This window comes from Elephantulus edwardii, unplaced genomic scaffold (assembly GCF_000299155.1).
Source record: "Elephantulus edwardii isolate Elephantulus edwardi_28Jun2011 unplaced genomic scaffold, EleEdw1.0 scaffold00328, whole genome shotgun sequence".
Taxonomy (NCBI): domain Eukaryota; kingdom Metazoa; phylum Chordata; class Mammalia; order Macroscelidea; family Macroscelididae; genus Elephantulus; species Elephantulus edwardii.
The window spans coordinates 2,029,416-2,047,922 of NW_006400078.1; the positions used below are offsets into that span (position 1 = coordinate 2,029,416).

Below are 18,507 nucleotides of genomic sequence, written 5' to 3' on the forward strand. Positions count from 1 at the left end.
TCAAAGCAGATCTGACTGGTACAGGAGGAGACTGCCCCTCCTTCTCCAGCAGAGCATCTGGTGGATTCAAACCACATACCTCTGGGATTGCACTACAGCTTCTTGCCAAAAGGCCACCAAAGTTCCCTCGAAAGGATACTTTCTTAATGCACTCCTTTCGTGATTTTGAACATGTAGTGTTCCTTAGCTTTGTTTGAACAACAGCTTCTTGGTCTAGGAATAGATTTTGTATGAACATAATCAAGTGTTCCAAAGTTCTCATTCTTTTTAATGTTAGCCATATTATTTTGTGATGCACACAGTCAAATGCCTTTCCTAGTCAACAAAACACAAATGGACATTCTTCTGATACTGTCTGCTTTCAGCCAAAATCCATCTAATACCAATTGACATATTTCAACAAGCAGATGCCGCCCAGGATATGCTCACTAAGTTGTGCCAAGGAATCTGGAGGACAGCCACCTGGCCAACTGACTGGAAGAGATCAGTATTTGTTTCCATTCCAAAGAAAGATGACCTGACAAAGTGTGGAAATTATCAAACAATATCATTAATATCACATGCAAGTAAGATTCTGCTGAAAATTATACAAAAATGACTAAAGCAACACATCAACAGAGAACTGTCAGATGTGCAGGCTGGGTTTAGAAGAGGCTGTGGTACTAGGGATATTATAGCTAATGTTAGATGGATCTTAGATGGATCTTGGCAGAAAGCAGAGAGTACCAGAGGAATGTCTATCTGTGTTTCATGGACTATGCAAAGGTCCATGTGTCTTTTGTCTATGTGGATCATAACAAACTGTGGCTGACTCTGAGAAGAATGGGAATCCCAGAACATTTGACTGTACTTGTGTGAAACCTATACTTGGACCAGGAGGCAGTCATGTCAGAACAGAGCAAGGAGACACTGCATGGTTCAATATCGGGAAGGGTGTCCGCCAGGGATGTATTCTGTCTCCATACCTTTTCAATCTGTATGCAGAACAGCTCATCCCAGATTCTGGGCTGTACTAGGAGGAATGTGGCATTAAGATTGGAGGAAGATTAATCAACAACCTGCGCTATGCAGATGACACAACCCTGCTTGCTGAAACTGAGGAGGACCTGAAGTGCTTGCTGCAGAAGGTCAAGGACTGCAGCCTTCCATATTGATTGAAGCTCAACATCAAGAAAACAAAGATTCTCACCACTTGGCCAATTGGCAGAATCATTAAGAATGGTGAAGAGATTGAGATTGTTAACAGTTTTTGTTTGCTTGGCTCCACAATCAACACCCTTGGTACCAGCAGCCAGGAAATCAGGAGATGAATTGCACTGGGAAAGTTGGCTGTCCATAACCTCTTCAGAGTACTGAAGAGCAACGACATCAGACTGGAGACTAAGGTGTGCCTGATCCAGGCTATAATCTTACAATTGCGTGCTATATGTCAGAGAGCTGGACAATGACTAGGGATGACAGAAAAAAGAATTGATGCCTTTGAGCTGTGATGCTGGACAAGAGTGTTGAATATACCGTGGACTGCTAGGAGAACAAACATGTTTTTCCTGGAGAGGGTGAAACTGGGCTGCTCTTTGGAGGCAAGGATTCTAAAGCTTCCTGCAACATAATCTGGGCATGTTACAAGGCAGGATCAGTCCTTGAAGAGGGATGTCATGCTCGAGAGGGTAGAGGGATAGGACAAGAGAGCAAGACCCTCGATGAGATGGATGAATTCAATAACTGGGGTAATGGGAACAGGTGTGTCAGAGACAGTAAGGTTGGCACAGGATAGAGCAGGGTTTAGAGCTCTTGTACATAGGGTCGCTAAGAGTTGCAAGTGACTCGATGGCCAACAACATCTGTAAGATATTGCTGGTGCCATAGACTCTTCTCAACCTGGTATATTTCAGGCAGTTCTCTTGATGCACTATTTGTAGCTTTTGGATAATCTTCAGCAAAATTTAGACTCAATGATCTATAAATATAGACTCAATGGTATACAGCAATTCCCCAAAGGGATTAATTATATCCATAGGTTTCCTGTTGTTGCACACTGCCACTGAGTTATGATTTTCCCATATAACAGACCAGAGATGCCTGTTTTCTTAGGGTCACATCTGAATTCTTCTCACAGTGCCATTTGTCATGTCAAAAGTCATATCTTTTTTTAAAAAAATTTAATTGTGATTTTAGTGAAAGTTTACAGAAAACTTTGATTTCCATTCATTCATTATTGCACATTTTCTTCCATACCCTTCCCAGTTAACTTTTTTAAAAAAAATCATTCATTATTGTATAATTTCCTCCCTTCCCCTACCCTAGTCCACTTTGCTATGTACTTTTTTTTCAAGTTGTAAATTTTATCTTATTAATTTTTATTATTTATTGTTTTTATTCGCTATGCACTTCTTATTCTGGACTGTTGTCATGCAAATAATGTCTAATCATATATTCCTTTAAAATTGTTCTTTCCTTCATCTGTTCCATTGCAGTGCTCATTATCCCCTCTTTACTTAGTTTCCCCCAACCCCCATTTCAGTCCTGTTTCATAACAGTGAACTTATGTAGTATTTGTCCTTTCGTGACTGAGATATTTCACTCAGCATAATGTCCTCCAGGGTCCCCATTGTGTATAATATTTCATGAGTTCCTTGTTTTTCAATGCTGCATAGTATCCCATTGTGTGAGTATACCACAGCTTCTCTGTCCATTCGTTTGTTGATGGGCACTTGGGTTGTTTCCATCTCTTTGCTATTGTGAACAAAGCTGCAATAAACATAGGTGTGCATTTATCTGTTTTGGTGGCAGTTCTGGTTTCTTTGGAGTATATTCCCAGAAGAGCAATTGCTGGGTCAAATGGTATTTCTACTTCCAAAGCGCCACACTGCCTTCTAGAATGGTCGCACCATTTTACTTCCACCAATAGTGAATAAGGGTTCTAAGTTCTCCACAACCTCATCAGCATTTGTTGTTTGTTGCTCTGATGAACTTTGCTATTGTTACCGGGGTGATATGATATCTCATAACTGTTTTGATTTGCATCTCTCTTCAAGCCAGGGATTTTGAATATTTCTTTTAAAGCCTTTCCTCCACTGAAGTGTAAAGTTGAAAGTGTAAACATAACGAATACCTTCGAAGTCAAAACTTTAGCCTTGTATCTTTTTGTAGAATTCAACACAGCTCTCTCTTACAATCTTTTATTTACATGCCTGAATATTCAACACCAGACTTGACAAGTACATAGATTACTTGCTATATTAAGTGTATGTATTTTCTTAAAAACAAACCAAAACAAAACAAAAAAACCCCACAATAAAAAATGAAGCTTTGTTTGACAAGCCCTGTGGCAATTGGACAATTAAAACAGACATTCGGGGGTGGGGCGGGGAAAGAAGAATGAGCTGGGGAGGAGGGTGGAGAAAACAGTGCAACAATGAATGAATGAAACCCCCCCCAAAAAAATGAAGCTTTGAAACACAAGTAATTCCAACTACAATCCCAGAGCTATGCAGTTTGAATCCACCAGATGCTCTGCCGGAGAAGGAGGGACAATCTCCTCCTGTACCAGTCAGATCTGATTTGACTGTACACACATAACAAAATAATAAAAATTTTAAAAAAATTTTTTTAAAGTGAGTATTCATTGTTGCATATTTTTTGTGGGGATGGGTGGTCAGGGAGATAAGTGCAACAATGAATAAATGGAAATCCTAATTCTTTGTAAACTTTCATTCAAATTAATTAAAAAACCCCAATAAACACAAGTAACTCCAAAAGTATGGGGCACCTCTGTGATGTGACAAAGAAAGTAAAAACTATAGCTGTGGTAAATAGTGTCAAAAAAGGAGATAGCTTTGTAATTCAAGGCCAGTTTATCCTCACCTAGAAAATAAAGCAGGGGAGCTCTGGTGGCCTAGTGGCAAGGAGCTGCAACTACAATCCCAGAGGTGCACGGTTCGAATCCATCAGATGCTCTGCCGGGGAAGGAGGGACAATCTCCTCCTGTACCAGTCAGATCTGATTTGACGGTACACTCACACAAAAACAATAAAATTTAAAAAAAAAAGAAAATAAAGCAACAAAGATTCTTTGGACTGTTCCAGAAACATCTGCGCAGCTCCATTTGCCACCATACGGTTAATAAAACTTTAACTCTTTATTTTCTGCTGTTGGTTTCATTGTACTAAAGTCATTATACTAACTACTGAAGATGTTTCTCTAAAAAAAAAAACCCAAAAAGAACCATATATCTCCAGAAGTTTCAGGAACCAAGAATGTTAGTAAAATTCCTAAAGGTTGTGTATTTAGTTAAGTGAAATGTGTGTATTGCCGGAAGCCAACGTCCAAACTTGCTCCATCTATAAGGCAGTAAGGAAATCAGAATCTTTGTTGGAACTTAATAAAGAGTTGTAGAAAGCATAAGAATTCGTGAGAACTGATTAAACAGTTGTAGAAAGCATGAGAAAGCATGTGTAAATTTGTGAATAGAGGAAGAATAGTGATACTCTTTTAGAAGGACAAGAAAATAGTTCAATCTTTTTATTTTCTTTTTGTTTCAATTTTATTTTCTTATTTGTGTGTACCGTTGAATCAGATCTGACTGGTACAGGAGGAGATTGTCCCTCCTTCCCCGGCAGAGCATCTGGTGGATTCGAACCGCGCACCTCTGGGATTGCAGTGCAGCTTCTTGCCACTAGGCCACCAGAGCTCCCCAGTCGTTAAATCAACCCATCTCATGGAGGGAGTTCCTCTCTTGAGCTGTCCCTCTATCTTCCCAAGCGTGATTGTCCCACCTTTCAGCATTCCCAAAATATGTCAGATGTCAGAATCCTTGCCTCCAAGGAGCAGCCCAGTTTCACCCTCTCTAGGATGAACCTGTTTGTTCTCCTAGAAGTCCATGGTATATTCAATAGTCTTCTCCAGCATCAAAGCTCAAAGGCATCAATTCTTTTATCAATCCCTAATCATTGTCCAGCTTTCTGGACAAGGAATTTCAAAGACTGTGGCCTGGATCAGGCCCACCATAGTCTCCAGACTGACATCGTTGCTCTTCAGTACTCTGGAGGGGTCCCTGACAGCAGACTTTCCCAATGCAATTCATCTTTTAATTTCATGGCTGCTGTTGATTGTTCAGCCAAGCAAACAGAAACTGTTAATCTCAATTTCTTCATTATCTATTATGATACTACCAATTGGCCCAGCGGTGAGAATCTTTGTTTTCTTGATGTTGAGCTTCAATACATATTGAAGGCTGCAGTCTTTGACCTTCTGTACAAGTGCTTCAGGTCCTCCTCAGCTTCAGCAAGCAAGGTTGTGTCATCTGCATAATATAAATTGTGGATGAGTCTTCCTCCAATCCTGATGCCACATTCCTCCTCATAGAGTCCAGCCTCCTGGATGATCTGTTCTGCCTATAGATTGATAAGATATGGAGGTAAGATGCATCCCTGGTATATACCCTTCCCGATTTTGAATCATGCAGTATTTTCTTGCTCTGTTCTGATAACTGCTTCCTTGTTCAAGTATAGGTTTCACATAAGTACAATCAAGTGTTCTGGAATTCCCATTCTTCTCAGAGTTAGCCAGTTTGTTGTGATCCACACAAACGTCTTGTATAGTCAATGAAACATAGACCCTTCTCTGGTACTCTCTGCTTTTAGCCAAGATCCATCTAATATGATCCTATAATATCCCTAATACTAAGGCCTCTTCTAAATCCAGCCTGCACTTCTGGCAGTTCTCTGTTGATGTGCTGTTCCAGTAGTTTTTGGATAATTTAAAGCAGAATCTTGCTTGCATGTGATGATACTGTTCATACTCTGTCAGGTCACCTTTCTTTTCAAGGGGAGTGATAGGGTGGTATTAATAAGTTCAGAATTCTCTATATATGATAGGGTGGTATCAATAAGTTTAGAATTCTTTATATATGTGTCAATTATAAAACTATAGTTATTTTTCTTCAGCCTGCAAAACTAGGTACATAGCCTCCAAATTCTCTGTTTCCTGTCTTTAGTCATGTAAAGTAGTTTGATCTGTCTGTTTACCAGAAGAGGAAATGCATCTATCCTAGATTCTGGGGAAGCTGGTTCTCCAGTCATATGTAAATTGTGTCTTAATTATCTTATTTTACTAACAAAAGTGCATTGTTAAATGAGCTAGATTTTCACCCTAGTATAAAACCTGATGGCCACTCCCAGAGAGAGAGGCAGTCTTAGAGGTGGCTCACTGTTTCTCAGATCTGCGTAATAAAGTGCTTATGGATATTGCAGTCCCTTTGTCTTATTGGCAATTGATTACGGAAAGAACCCCTTGCTTTCAGTAACAGGAGGGAGGCCACAGGAAAAGGAAATAGGAAATAGGAAAGATCTGGTGTGAAAAACAATACACAAACTTTGTAAGTAAGCCAATATAAAATAAAAATTTTATTAAGAAAAAAATAGCTATTCAGGGAGCTCTGGTGGCCTAGTGACAAGAAGCTGCAGTGCAATACCAGAGGTATGCGGTTCAAATCCACCAGATGCTCTGCTGGAGAAGGAGGGGCAATCTCCTCTTGTACCAGTCAGATCCAATTTGACGGTACACCCACACAAAATAATAATAAAATTTTTTAAAAAAAGCTATTTACAAAGAACTAGAAAAATAAATCTGAGAAGAACTCAACCAGTTCAGCTTAGATGCAGCCATTTTGGGGCATTTTGACAAACTACCTACCATACATCCTTTAAGTTTAAATCCTTTAACTGTTGTAGGTCATCTCCCACTTGGCAATCTACAGTAACTCCCTCACATTAACTTAATAGGACCTGCTAGCAAAGATGACCTTTTCAACAAATAAGGACAATTTTAACAGTTTTAAACTTCAATTAAATGAGACTAGATTTGCAGTAGTCAGATTTTCTTATTTTCCTGTCTTCTTTCTCTATTACGTGGTATGTTCAGCCACCTTCTGTGAAGATGCCTCTGTCAGGTCTTTGCACTGGATGTAAGGCCCCAGAATCAAGGAAGGGACCAGAGAGAAAGCTTAACACAGCTTTATTAAGGGGGTTTCAGGGTGGGATTCCTTGGTCTGGAGAGATAGACAGACCTGAGGAAAACTGCATTCTAAGGTGGACTGGCCGTAAGGGTCTTTACGGAGGGAAGGGAGGGGCATTAAATTGTGGTTTAGCCAGGTGGGCAAGGCCTTTCATTCCCTTTGTTGACACGTTGATAGTCTTTGAATCCTTCATTCTCCTCCTTTGATCTTGGTCTGGGCCTCACAGTTTCAAACCAGGAAAGCCAGGATTCAGTGAAAATGGCTGTTACAGGACCCAGGAACAAATCTTAAATGGAGTGCTTCTATACCTGCAGGTGTCCCCCCTGAACCTTAAACTCTCTGCTGAGAGATTTCAGGTGTCCTGTGAGCTACACTTGTATAACTTTCTAGAGAACAGCCATCTTGAGAGGGCATGTAACCTGGGAACCAGGCACTTCTGGAGACATCTGTAAAGCCACATGTCTGTGTTTCTCAAGTTTACTGAATAATGTATACACTTGGGCACTTTAATCAACTGTGCTTGCTCCCCACAGAGCAAGAAAGTACTTCCAGTGTCAGCCATATTGAAAAAATCCCTGCATCTGCTTAATTAATCCTACCCACATGGGCCAATCCCAAATGCTCCCTTCTTCCTTTCATGAATAAATATGAAATTATTTTCCTTTTGATAGGATAACACTTAAAGCTCCACCCTCCGTGAATAAACATATCCTTCTTTACCCTCCCCTCGCATCTCCTCTCCGCTACAAAGCCCTTAAAAGAATCACTTCCGGGGAGCTCTGGTGCCTAGTGGTAAGGAGCTGCAACTACAATCCCAGAATCCCAGAGGCGCACGGTTCGAATCCACCAGATGCTCTGCCGGAGAAAGAGGGACAATCTCCTCCTGTACCAGTCAGATCTGATTTGACGGTACACTCACACAAAAATAATAAAAGAAATAAAAATAAAAAAAAAGAATCACTTCCTCCCACTTGACAAGACATGGACTACCCTAGCTTATCCCTCTCTGGAACCCTTTCCAAAATATTTACCTAAGAAACTGCTTGCATAGAAAAGCCTGGACTCCTGTGTTTAACTGGACTTCCTGGAGCAAGAGTGCCGAAGACCCCACAAACTGTCAAAAGAACAAACGGAGATGTCTTAAAGAAGGTGCAGACAGAGTTCTCCTTGCAGGCAAAGATCATAAAGCTTCATCTCACGTGCTTTGCACATGTTGCTGGGAAAGATTATTTTTTGGAAAGGGACCTCATGCTTGGCAAGGTGTAGGATCCGTGAAAGAGAGGAAGACCCTCAACCAGGTGGATCCTGACACAGTGACTGCAGCAATGGGCTTGAGTGTGTCAGAGATTGTGAGAACTACAGGACAGGACAGGGTTCCCCTCTGTTGTTCAGAGAGTCACTATGAGTTGTACCTCAACAGGATGAATAATCCAGATTTAAGGAGGGCACTGGAGTCCTTTTCTTGGTAACAACACTGAGAGATTACTCCAGCTACAGAAGGAGCACCTGCATGCTCTTTCTTTCTTTTTTTTTGGTGTGCCCAAATTTGTTGAAAATATTACAGCACAGCAAACAGACTCAAACGGCTCCACGTGGTGTTTTGAAATTCATCCCAACTGTGGGCTGAGTGACCTGGAGGTTGGACTGCCAAAGTCCAAGAGTTTCAGCATTTCCTTAGTATCAGGATCTACTTTAATGATCTCCTGATCCAGGGCTGAAACCTTTGGTACATAATTATCTCTCCTTTCTCTCTCCTCCTCCTGCAGCTTAATGGAGATGCCTCTCACAGGCCCTCTCTGAATCCACTTCATCAGATGTGTGACATAGCCTGCTATCTTGTTCCGGAGTTTCTTGCTGGGAATAATGGCGATCTCCTCGCACACGCGCTTGTTTGTGTGGAAGTCATTACCCAGGCGCGTGTAGTATTTCTCAATGATGTGCCGGGCTGCCTTCTTCACGGTTTTGGTGCGAACGCGGCCCATGTTGACGGGTCCTTGGTCTGGATGCTCTTTCAAGGTAGATTTGCTTATTCTTTTGGCAGTCAATGAGATATTCAATGCTCTACCAACAACTTAATTCAAACACATCAATTCTTCTTTGGCCATCTTTACCCCTTGTCCAACTTTCATTTCCGTAGGAAGCAAATGAAAAGAACCACAGCTTGAATCAGGCACACCTTAGGCTTTAAACTACCATCCTTGCTCTTTAGCATTTTGGAGAGGTCCTTGACAGCAGATTTTCTCAGTGTAACACGTCTTTTGATTTCTGATGGCTGCTACCATGAGAGTTGATTCTGGATCCCAAGTAAAATGTTGAGAATTTCAATCTATCATGATGTTGCCTATTGGTTCAGGAGTGAGGACATTTGTTTTCTTCATGCTGACATGTAAGCCATACTGAAGGCTGTAATCTTTGATTTTCTTCAGTGTTTCAAGTCTTCTTTATTTTCCACAAGCAAGGTATGTCATCTGCATAACATAGGTTGGTGAGTGGTCCTCCAATTCTAATGTCATGTTCTTCTTCATATAGTCCGAAAGCTTGAATGATTTGCTCAGCATACAGATAGAATATTGTTGTTAGATGTCACTAACTCAGGTACAACTCATAGCCCTCTCCTATCCTATGTCATCACCCTCACAGTCTCTGATCTACTCTACTGAAGCAGTCACTGCATCAATCCATCTGTTTGAAGGTTTTCCTCTCTTTCACTGACCCTCCACCTTTTCAAGCATGATGACCCTGTTCAAGGAATAGCCTCGCTTAGCAACATGCCCAAAGTATGTGAGATGAAGCTTAATCAGAGAGAATAGGTATGGAGAAAAGATACAACTCTGATGCACATAATTCTTTTTTTTTTTTAATGTATTTTATTATTTTTGTGTGCGTGTACCGTCAAATCAGATCTGACTGGTACCGGAGGAGATTGTCCCTCCTTACCCGGCAAAGCATCTGGTGGATTCGAACCGTTCGCCTCTGGGATTGTAGTTGCAGCTCCTTGCCACTAGGCCACCAGAGCTCCCCCACATAATTCTTTTTAGACAATTATTTCTTGGTCTATATATACATTCCCCCCCCCCCCGCCTTGTTGTGGACCATCAAATAAGATCCGACTGGCACAGGAGGAGATTACCCCTTCTTCTCTCCAGCAGAGAATCTGGTGGATTCAAACTGTGTAGCTTTGGGATTCCAGTGCAGCTTTTTACCACTAGGCCAACAGAGCTCCCTTATATATACATTTTGCGTGTGAACAATTAAATGTTCTGGGATTCCCATTCTTCTCAATGTTAGCCATAATTTTTTATGATCTACACAGTCAAATTATTTTAAATATTCAATAGAATACAAGTAAACATATTTCAGGTATTCTCTGCTTTCAGTCAAGATCATCAAACATTAACAATGATATCCTTCATCCCAAAGCCTCTTCTGAATCCAGTTTGAATTTCTGATATTATATTTGATATAATTTCCCAGTCATTTAAAAATACTCTTCAGCAAGATTTTTCAGAAATTACTACAAACAGAGTCTGACACAGGTGGACTGCAATGTGGGTTTAATGATTTTGTTTGGTAGTTTCCACATTCTGCTGGATCAACATTTTTTTAGAATAGGAACAAATATGGCTACTCAGGTAGCCAACTGACTGAAAGAGTCAGGCTCAGATTGAGAAAATCTGTGGAAAAAGTCTGAATCATCCTGAATCAGAGTGACTGCATCTGTGGAAAAACTTGATGGGGGAAGCTCAATATTACCAGTCAAAACAAGGTCAGGAGCTGACTGTGGAAGAGACCATCAATTACTCAAGTGTAAGTTCAAACTGAAGCTAAAGAAAATAAAAACAACTCCATGAAAACAAACAAACAAACACATGACCTTGAGTCTCTATCTCAACTTCACTTAAAAAGCATCTCAAGAATAGATTTGGTTGCCACTCAACCAGATATATGCACACCCATGTTTATTGCAGCTTTGTTTGCAATAGCAAATAGCTGGAAACAACCCAAGTGCCCATCAACAAATGAATGGATAGAGAAGGTCTGACATATTCACACAATGGAATACTATGCAGCATTAAAAAAACAAAGAACTCATGAAATATTATGCAAAATGGATGACCCTGGAGAGCGTTATGCTTAGTGAAATATCTCAGTCACAAAAGGACAAATATTGCATAGGACCACTGTTGTAAAATGGGACTGACATCAGGGCTGAGGGAAGACAGAAAAGTAAGGGAGGAATGATGTATTTTGCATTGAAACAGATGAGGGGGAAACTGTTTAAAAAGGATATATGATTGGGTAGAAGTCCAGAGTGCACAGTGGGGTGAACTTGGGGGAAAGTATTGCATAACAATGAAAGAGTTTTTCTTTCTTTCCAAGGAGAAAAGTGAATTGGGGGGGGAGGAGGTGGGCAGGGAGAAAAGTGCAACAATGAATGACTGGAAACCCTAAGTCTCTATAAACTTTCATTAAAATGAATTTAAAAAAACAAAACAAAAAGAATAGATTTGGTGAGGGTGGAGGTGGGTTAATCATAGGGTCACACAATTTGATGAGTAGACGGAGTGTGTAAAGGAAATGGGAAAGATACATGTGAAAATCAAAGTATACAGACGTTGTAAACAAACCAATATAAAATAAAAATTTAAAAAGAGAATAAATTTGATTCATTGAACACTAACGACCAAGACCAGATGAGTTGTGGGATGACAGAGCAGAACTGAGCTACTTGGAGTTTTCCTGGATGTAGTTCAACATCAAGAAGACAAAGATTCTCACCACTGGGACAATGGGAAGCACCATGATAGATGGAGAAGAGATCGAGGTTGTTAACAATTTCACCTTGCTCAGCTCCACAATCAACACTCTTGGCACCACCAGTCAGGAAATCAAAAGACAAATTGAATTAGGAAATTCAGCTGCATTAGGGAAATCTGTTGTTTGGGCCCTCTCCAAAGTGCTAAATAGCGATTGTGTCAGTCTAGTGACTAAGGTGTACCTGATCAAGGCCCTGGTCTTTATAATTACTTGCCATGCATCAGGGAGCTGGACAATGACTAAAGATGACAGAAGAATTGAGCCCTGTGAGTTCTGGTGCTGGAGAAAAGGGCTGAACCTACCATGGACTGCCAGGGGAACAAATAGGTCTATCCTAGAGAGGGTGAAACCACCCTGCTCTTTGGAGGCAAGGATTTTGAAGCTCTGACTCACATGTTTTAGGCACGTGGCCAGGAAGAACCAATTACTGAAGGAGGGACATCATGTTTGTAAGGTATATCACCTCGTATGGGAGGGGTTGCTGTAGAGGAAGGCAGTGATGTGGGCTGCCGGGAGAGGCTGGGAAGGAAGTCTGTAGCGATGCCATATCCCTTGGTTAAATAGGTTTTTTCCCCCTCCCTTTTTCTTTACAATAATTTCTTGATCCTAATTTCATCCATCCTTGTATCCAAGGCCTACTATGGCTGCACTATTTCCAAGATATATGTTTGTTGTTTTGCAGTCCATGGATACTCAGGAGTCTTCTCCAACATCCTAACTCAAAGGCATCAATTCTATCATCCTTATTAACTGTCCATATTATTCATTGTCCACTGTCCTCAGATGCATAGCAAGTGATTTAAAAGACCATGGCTTGAATTAGGTGCACCTCAATCTTCAAAATTACATCTTTACTCTTGAGGACCTGAAGTGCTTGCTCCAGAAGGTCAAGAACTTCAGTCTTCAATATGGATTGAAGCTCAACATCAAGAAAACAAAGATTCTCACCACTGGGCCAATTGGCAGCATTAGTATGGACAGTGAAGAGATTGAGATAGTTAACAGTGTTAGTTCACTTGGTTCCACAGTCAACACTCTTGGTAACAGCAGCCAGGAAATCAGGAGACGAATTACGTTGGGGAAGTCAGCTGTGAGGGACCTCTCAAAAGTACTGAAGAGCAATGACTTCATGCTGGAGACTAAGGTGCGCCTGGTCCAGGCCATAGTCTTTGCAATTACGTGCTATGCATTGGAGAGTTGGACAATGAATAGGGATGATAAAAGGAGAATTGATGCCTTTGAGCTTTGGTGCTGGTGAAGAGTGTTGAATATACCATGGACTGCTAGGAGAACAAACAGGCTTGTCCTGGAGAGGGTGAAGCCAGAATGCTCCTTGGAGTCAAGGATTCTGAAGCTTCGTTTGACATCCTTTGGGCATGTTGCAAGGAGGGACTGGTCCTTGGAGAGGGACATCATGTTTGGCAGAGTGGAGGGGCGGCTCAGGAGAGGAAGACCCTCGATGAGATGGATCGATTCTGTGAGTGGAGTGGTGGGAATGAGTGTGTTTGAGACAGTGAGTTGGCACAGGATAGAGCGGCGTTTATTGCTCTTGTACATAGGGTTGCTATGAGTCGTAAGCAACTCGATGGCACATAACAACAACAATTTGGAGAGGTCCTTGACAGCTGACAGTGGAATTTCCCTGTCTATGTCCTGTTCTAGATGTCTTTGAATAATCTTCAGCTGTATTTTAAAGTGATGTTAATGATATTTGATAATATTAATATCACATGCTTGGGAATAATATTATTAATATCACATAGTTGAGAATGTTAGAGATTATGAAGATGGTTCAGGATGGGCAAGGTTCATCAGAGGCAAAGATCCAACTGAATGTGGAAATTATCAAACAATATCATTATTCAACACAGGGCAATAGTTGTCAGGAAAGAAAAAGATGTGTTGCATTGGAGAAAGCTACTGTCAAGTATGGGAAGCCAAATTTCATATTAAATATTTGTAATAAATAGAATGCTACTGCAGGTAATGAGGGAGGCTGGTACCAGCTGGAATTAATCCTGAAGCACTAAGGCAATCCTTAAACGTTTACAGGGGTAGACACTAAGTCAATCCTTAAGCGTTTACAGGATCCTTGCACTGTATTTGCTGACCCCTCCCTCCTGAGTCAAGCAGAAGGTTTTCAATAGAAAAAGCTTAGCTTCACCTGCATTGGATTCTCTTTGTGATTTACTCCCTGAAAATTTTCTATCAAGACAGGAAAGCTGGAATCGGCAGTTCAATTAGCTTTGAGAGCTGTCTGTCTCCTGCTTTCTCCTACATTCTTGGTGTTCTGTCTCATTATTTATACTTATAAAAATACTTTACCCTCAGTCTGCAACAGTCAAGTACCTCTCCAAAGTCCTAAAGAACAAGGCTGTCATTTTAAAGACTAAGGTGTGATTGACTCAACCCATAGGATTTGCAGGTTTTAATATGATAGTTGAATACTGAATAAGAAAGACCGAAGAATCGATGTGCTTGAATTGTGATGTTGGTGACTGTCAAACCATGGACTGCCAAAAGAACAGGCAACTCTGTCTTGATGGAAGTATGACCAGAGAGTTCCTCAGAGGCAAGGATGGTGAAACTTCATCTCAATCAATTGGGGCATATTTTCAGGAGGAATTGGAAAAGGGTCAGAGAAAGAGAAGACCCTCAGTGAGATGGATTGACACAGTGTCTGCCACAATGGGTTTGAGAATTTTCAAGATTGTGAAGATGGTGCAGGATAAAGCCAGGGTCAGATCTGTTGTTCAGAGGTTTGCTACGAGTCATAGTGGACTCGATGGCACCTACCAACGACAGCAATGACAACCGTGCTTGCTTGGTCTTGTGTCCACCAGACAGTGATGGGGTGGGTGTGGGAGAAGGAACTACATACTTGCCTCCCCACTCACAGCTTTTCATTTTGCTGTGGATTGTAAATCCCAGCCTCTTTGTGCTTAAGACTTGATTCAGGAGCCAGTCATTTGTTGTTCATGCTGTTCGGGTAGGATCGGGGCTGAATTCCCAGCTCACAAGAAGGTAGACGCAAATTGCTCCCCTTGGTTCTCTCAAAAGTGTGGTTCACCATCCTGCGATCCTAGATGGAAGAATGCTTTTAGATGGTTCATTCCTTTTCTCTGGGGACACTGTGTTCAGCCTGATGCAGCTGCTTGGAGAGCCGTGAGCTGCAGCTGCCCAGCCTCCGTAACCGCATGCATTGGCCTGTTCCGTCCACAACCGCATGAGCCATTTTCCTGGTGGGTTTTGAGCTTCTTTGAGACTTCCCAGTGTTAAGACTTTTCAAAGTCAAAGATGGGAATGAGAGGGCTGCGAGAAGGAGGAATAAACTGATGTTAGAAATTACGGAATAATACAATAATTTTGAAAAATCAGGTATTTGGTGTATTCTTAATCTGTCATTTGAGAACCACTTTTGTACTAATTATTTTCAAAGAATTTACTTGTGTAGTGGAGCTAATCACATAGCTTGCTTGTGGCCCACCAGTGGCTTGGACAAGCAAATTGTGTGGAATCCTTACAGGGGCGTGACCATGGAACCTAGCAAAGAGATTGGTCCATCCCAATAGGCTTAAAATGAGCCGTCTCAGAACCAGAAAGATAGAACCTCACTGTCACCAAGAAAGGAGAGCCGGGGGGAAGCACCTACTTCAGGGTCCCTAACTTGACAAGTGTAACACAGAGCAGCAAGAGTGGCTTCCAACGATGACAGGAACCAGGAGACCAAAGCCAGATGGTTGCAGGGGGACTTGCTGACTCGGAGAACAACATTTCTCTGAGAAGGTCTGCCCTGAGCAGTGCCCAGCAGCAAGGTCTTAGCAGGGACCGGCCACAGAGAGGGAGAGGCAGCTCTCTTGATCAAGACCTGGATCTTGAGTCATTCCTGTTACTCTGAGCCATTCCTGATCCTCTAGTTCCCTAATAAACCTTGTAAGTGCAGGTGGTGAGTCGTGCTAGACTGTAGTCAAATCCAAGGTCCAAAGATGGGCCGGAGGGTGCTTGGGGCGTGTTATCAGGAGGACCCAGTCCCTGAGAAGAATCAAGCTTGGAAAAGTAGAGGGTCAACAGAAATCAGGAAAATACTCCAAGAATGGATTCACACAGGGACTGAAACGATGGGTGTAATCGCAGCGGAGATTGTGAGGATGGCGCAGGATTGGCCCTCAACAACAATTTTTTCAACTTGATTATATTTTTATTTCTGAGTTAGAGGAGTCACATGGTATGAATCCACTAGCTACTCCAAGGGAAAAAGAGAGGCAAGCTCTCCTTGTGTGATTTACAGCTTCTAAAATCCCACTGGAGGGTCAACTCAGTTCCGACTTGATGACACGCAACAACAACAACAACAACAACAACAACAACAACAACAACAACAACATAACTTTCTGTGAGGAACTTGCATTAAAAAACCCAAAGTTAATGTACAATTGACTCCAGCTCTTGGTGAAGAGACCCCGTCGGTGTAAAAGCAGACATGATCCACCGAGTTTTCAGTGGCTGATTTTTGGAACTAGATGACAACGGCTTTCTTCTGAGGTGCCGTTAGGTGGATTTGAACCGCCAACCTTTTGGACTGGTAATCAAACACCAACCAAACTAGAAATTTGCTTGGAAAATCCCCTCTGGGCTACTGAATTGGCAAAACAGTCCCCATGTGGACACAAGAAGGAGGCTTGGTGGCTCAGTTGTCAGTTGTTGTTATGTGCTGTCAAGTCGCCCACGACTCATAGCAACCTCGTGTACAATAGCTCTGAATGTTGAACCAGTCTCACTGACTCCCACATACCTTATCCCATTGCCCCAACTCCTGCGTCAATCCACCTCATCCAGGATCTTCCTCTCCTGCACTGTCCCTCCACTCTTTTAAGCATGATGTCCTTCCCCAAGAACTTGTCCCTCCTTGCCACAGACCCTAAGTATGTGAGATGGAGCTTCAAAATGCTTGCCTCCAAGAAGAAATTTGGCTTCACCCTCTCTAGGACAGACCTATTTATTCTCTTGGTGGTCCATGGTATATTCAATACTCTTCTCCAGCACCAGAACCCAAAGGCATTATCAATTCTTCTGTCATCTTTAGTCATTGTCCAGATCTCTGATGCGTAGCAAGTAATTGTCAAGAAAATGACCTGGATTAGAAACACTTTAGTCTCTTACTGACATCTTGGCTCTTTACCACTTTGGAGAGGTCAGACTTTCCCAGTGCAATTTGTCTTTTGATTTCCTGACTGCTGGTCTGACAGTGTCGATTGTGAAGCTGAGCAAACTGTAATTATTAATCTCAATCTCTTCTCCAACCCTCATGGTGCTGCCAATTGGCCCAGTGGTGAGAATCTTTGTCTTCTTGATGTTGAGCTTTGAGTACTTAACTGCTAAGAGAAAGATGGCTACTTTGAACCCATCAGCAGTTCTGCAGGAGAAAGAGGTGACAGTCTGCTGTAAAGATTAACAAAACATCACACTTACTGCTCTCCAGCCCATTCCCACTCATGGAGACACTCCGTCTGGGTTCCGAGACTGTAAATCTTTTTTTTTTAAAGGAATATAAAACTATTGATCACTGTTCACCAGTTACTTACAATGAAGTAAAGAATATACAACTGGATTAACTTTCTGATTACTACAAAGTTGTTTTTCCTGGCTTCAGGTGAACCAGTAACCAAATACCGAGAAAATTCAGCCTACATGTTAACCCATGGATTGGGGAAAAGAAAATCATGCATGTCTATAGTTGAGATTACGAAGTTGTTCACCCATATTGCCAGCAAACTACAACATCTCTAATCTTCCTCGGTTTTTATTGGTACAGTCTTAGACATTCCATGAATTCAGACCTTTTAGTAAAAACAGCACAAATATTTCAACTTTCCATAAAAGGAGCGGCTCTCTAAAAGAAACAAATGCCCGTTTAAGCTTTGCTCGGTTTGTTAAAACACACCAGTATTTGTCTACGCTTTCCTCTCTGGGTATGGTTTTTAACAGTGATCAAGATATTTCTTTCTGGGAATTTTGCAAAGAAAATATTTTGTTTATATGACTATACAGACAGGGATTTTGATACAGACACTTCAGACAGAGACTGTAAATCTTAATTGTCGTGCATGGCCTCATCTAACTGTCAAGGAGAGGCTGGTGTATTGATATTGCGGACCTTCAATTAGCAGTCTCTTAGAGGATTCCTTGGAAACCCTGTGGGATATAGAGTCACCATTCACATCCTTGTGAGTCAGGATCAAGCAGACAGCCACAGCTGTGGACAGAATAAAAGCAGGGTGGTGGACAGAGGCTGCTTTGCAAGCCGGCTCCGCTGGGGTGCAGGTGGCATTGTATCCCCCACCAGATGGCGCCACCATCACCTCTGTGAGATGCCATTGCACCACCATGTGTTGTTGTTGTTGTTGTTGTGTGCCCTTGAGTCAGAAATGACTCATAGCTGACCCTTCCAGCGCGTTTATCACACTGCCAGGAGAACAAACAGGTCTGTCCTGAAAAGGATGAAACCTAGCTGCTCCCTGGAGGCAAGGATTCTGAAGCTCTGTCTCACATACTTGGGGAACGTGGCCAGGAGGGACCAGTCCTTGGAGAAGGACATCATGCACGGATGGAGGGACAGCACAAGAAAGGAAGACCCTGGATGAGATGGAGTGACTCAGTGACTGGAGAAATGAGAT

At 41.9% G+C, this 18,507-nt stretch overlaps 1 pseudogene; it reads right to left on the minus strand.

The window, feature by feature from the left end:
- LOC102847309 overlaps positions 1-8,997 on the minus strand; it is a 34,619-nt pseudogene extending 25,622 nt beyond the window's left edge.
- Between the last annotated feature and the right edge of the window lie 9,510 nt (positions 8,998-18,507).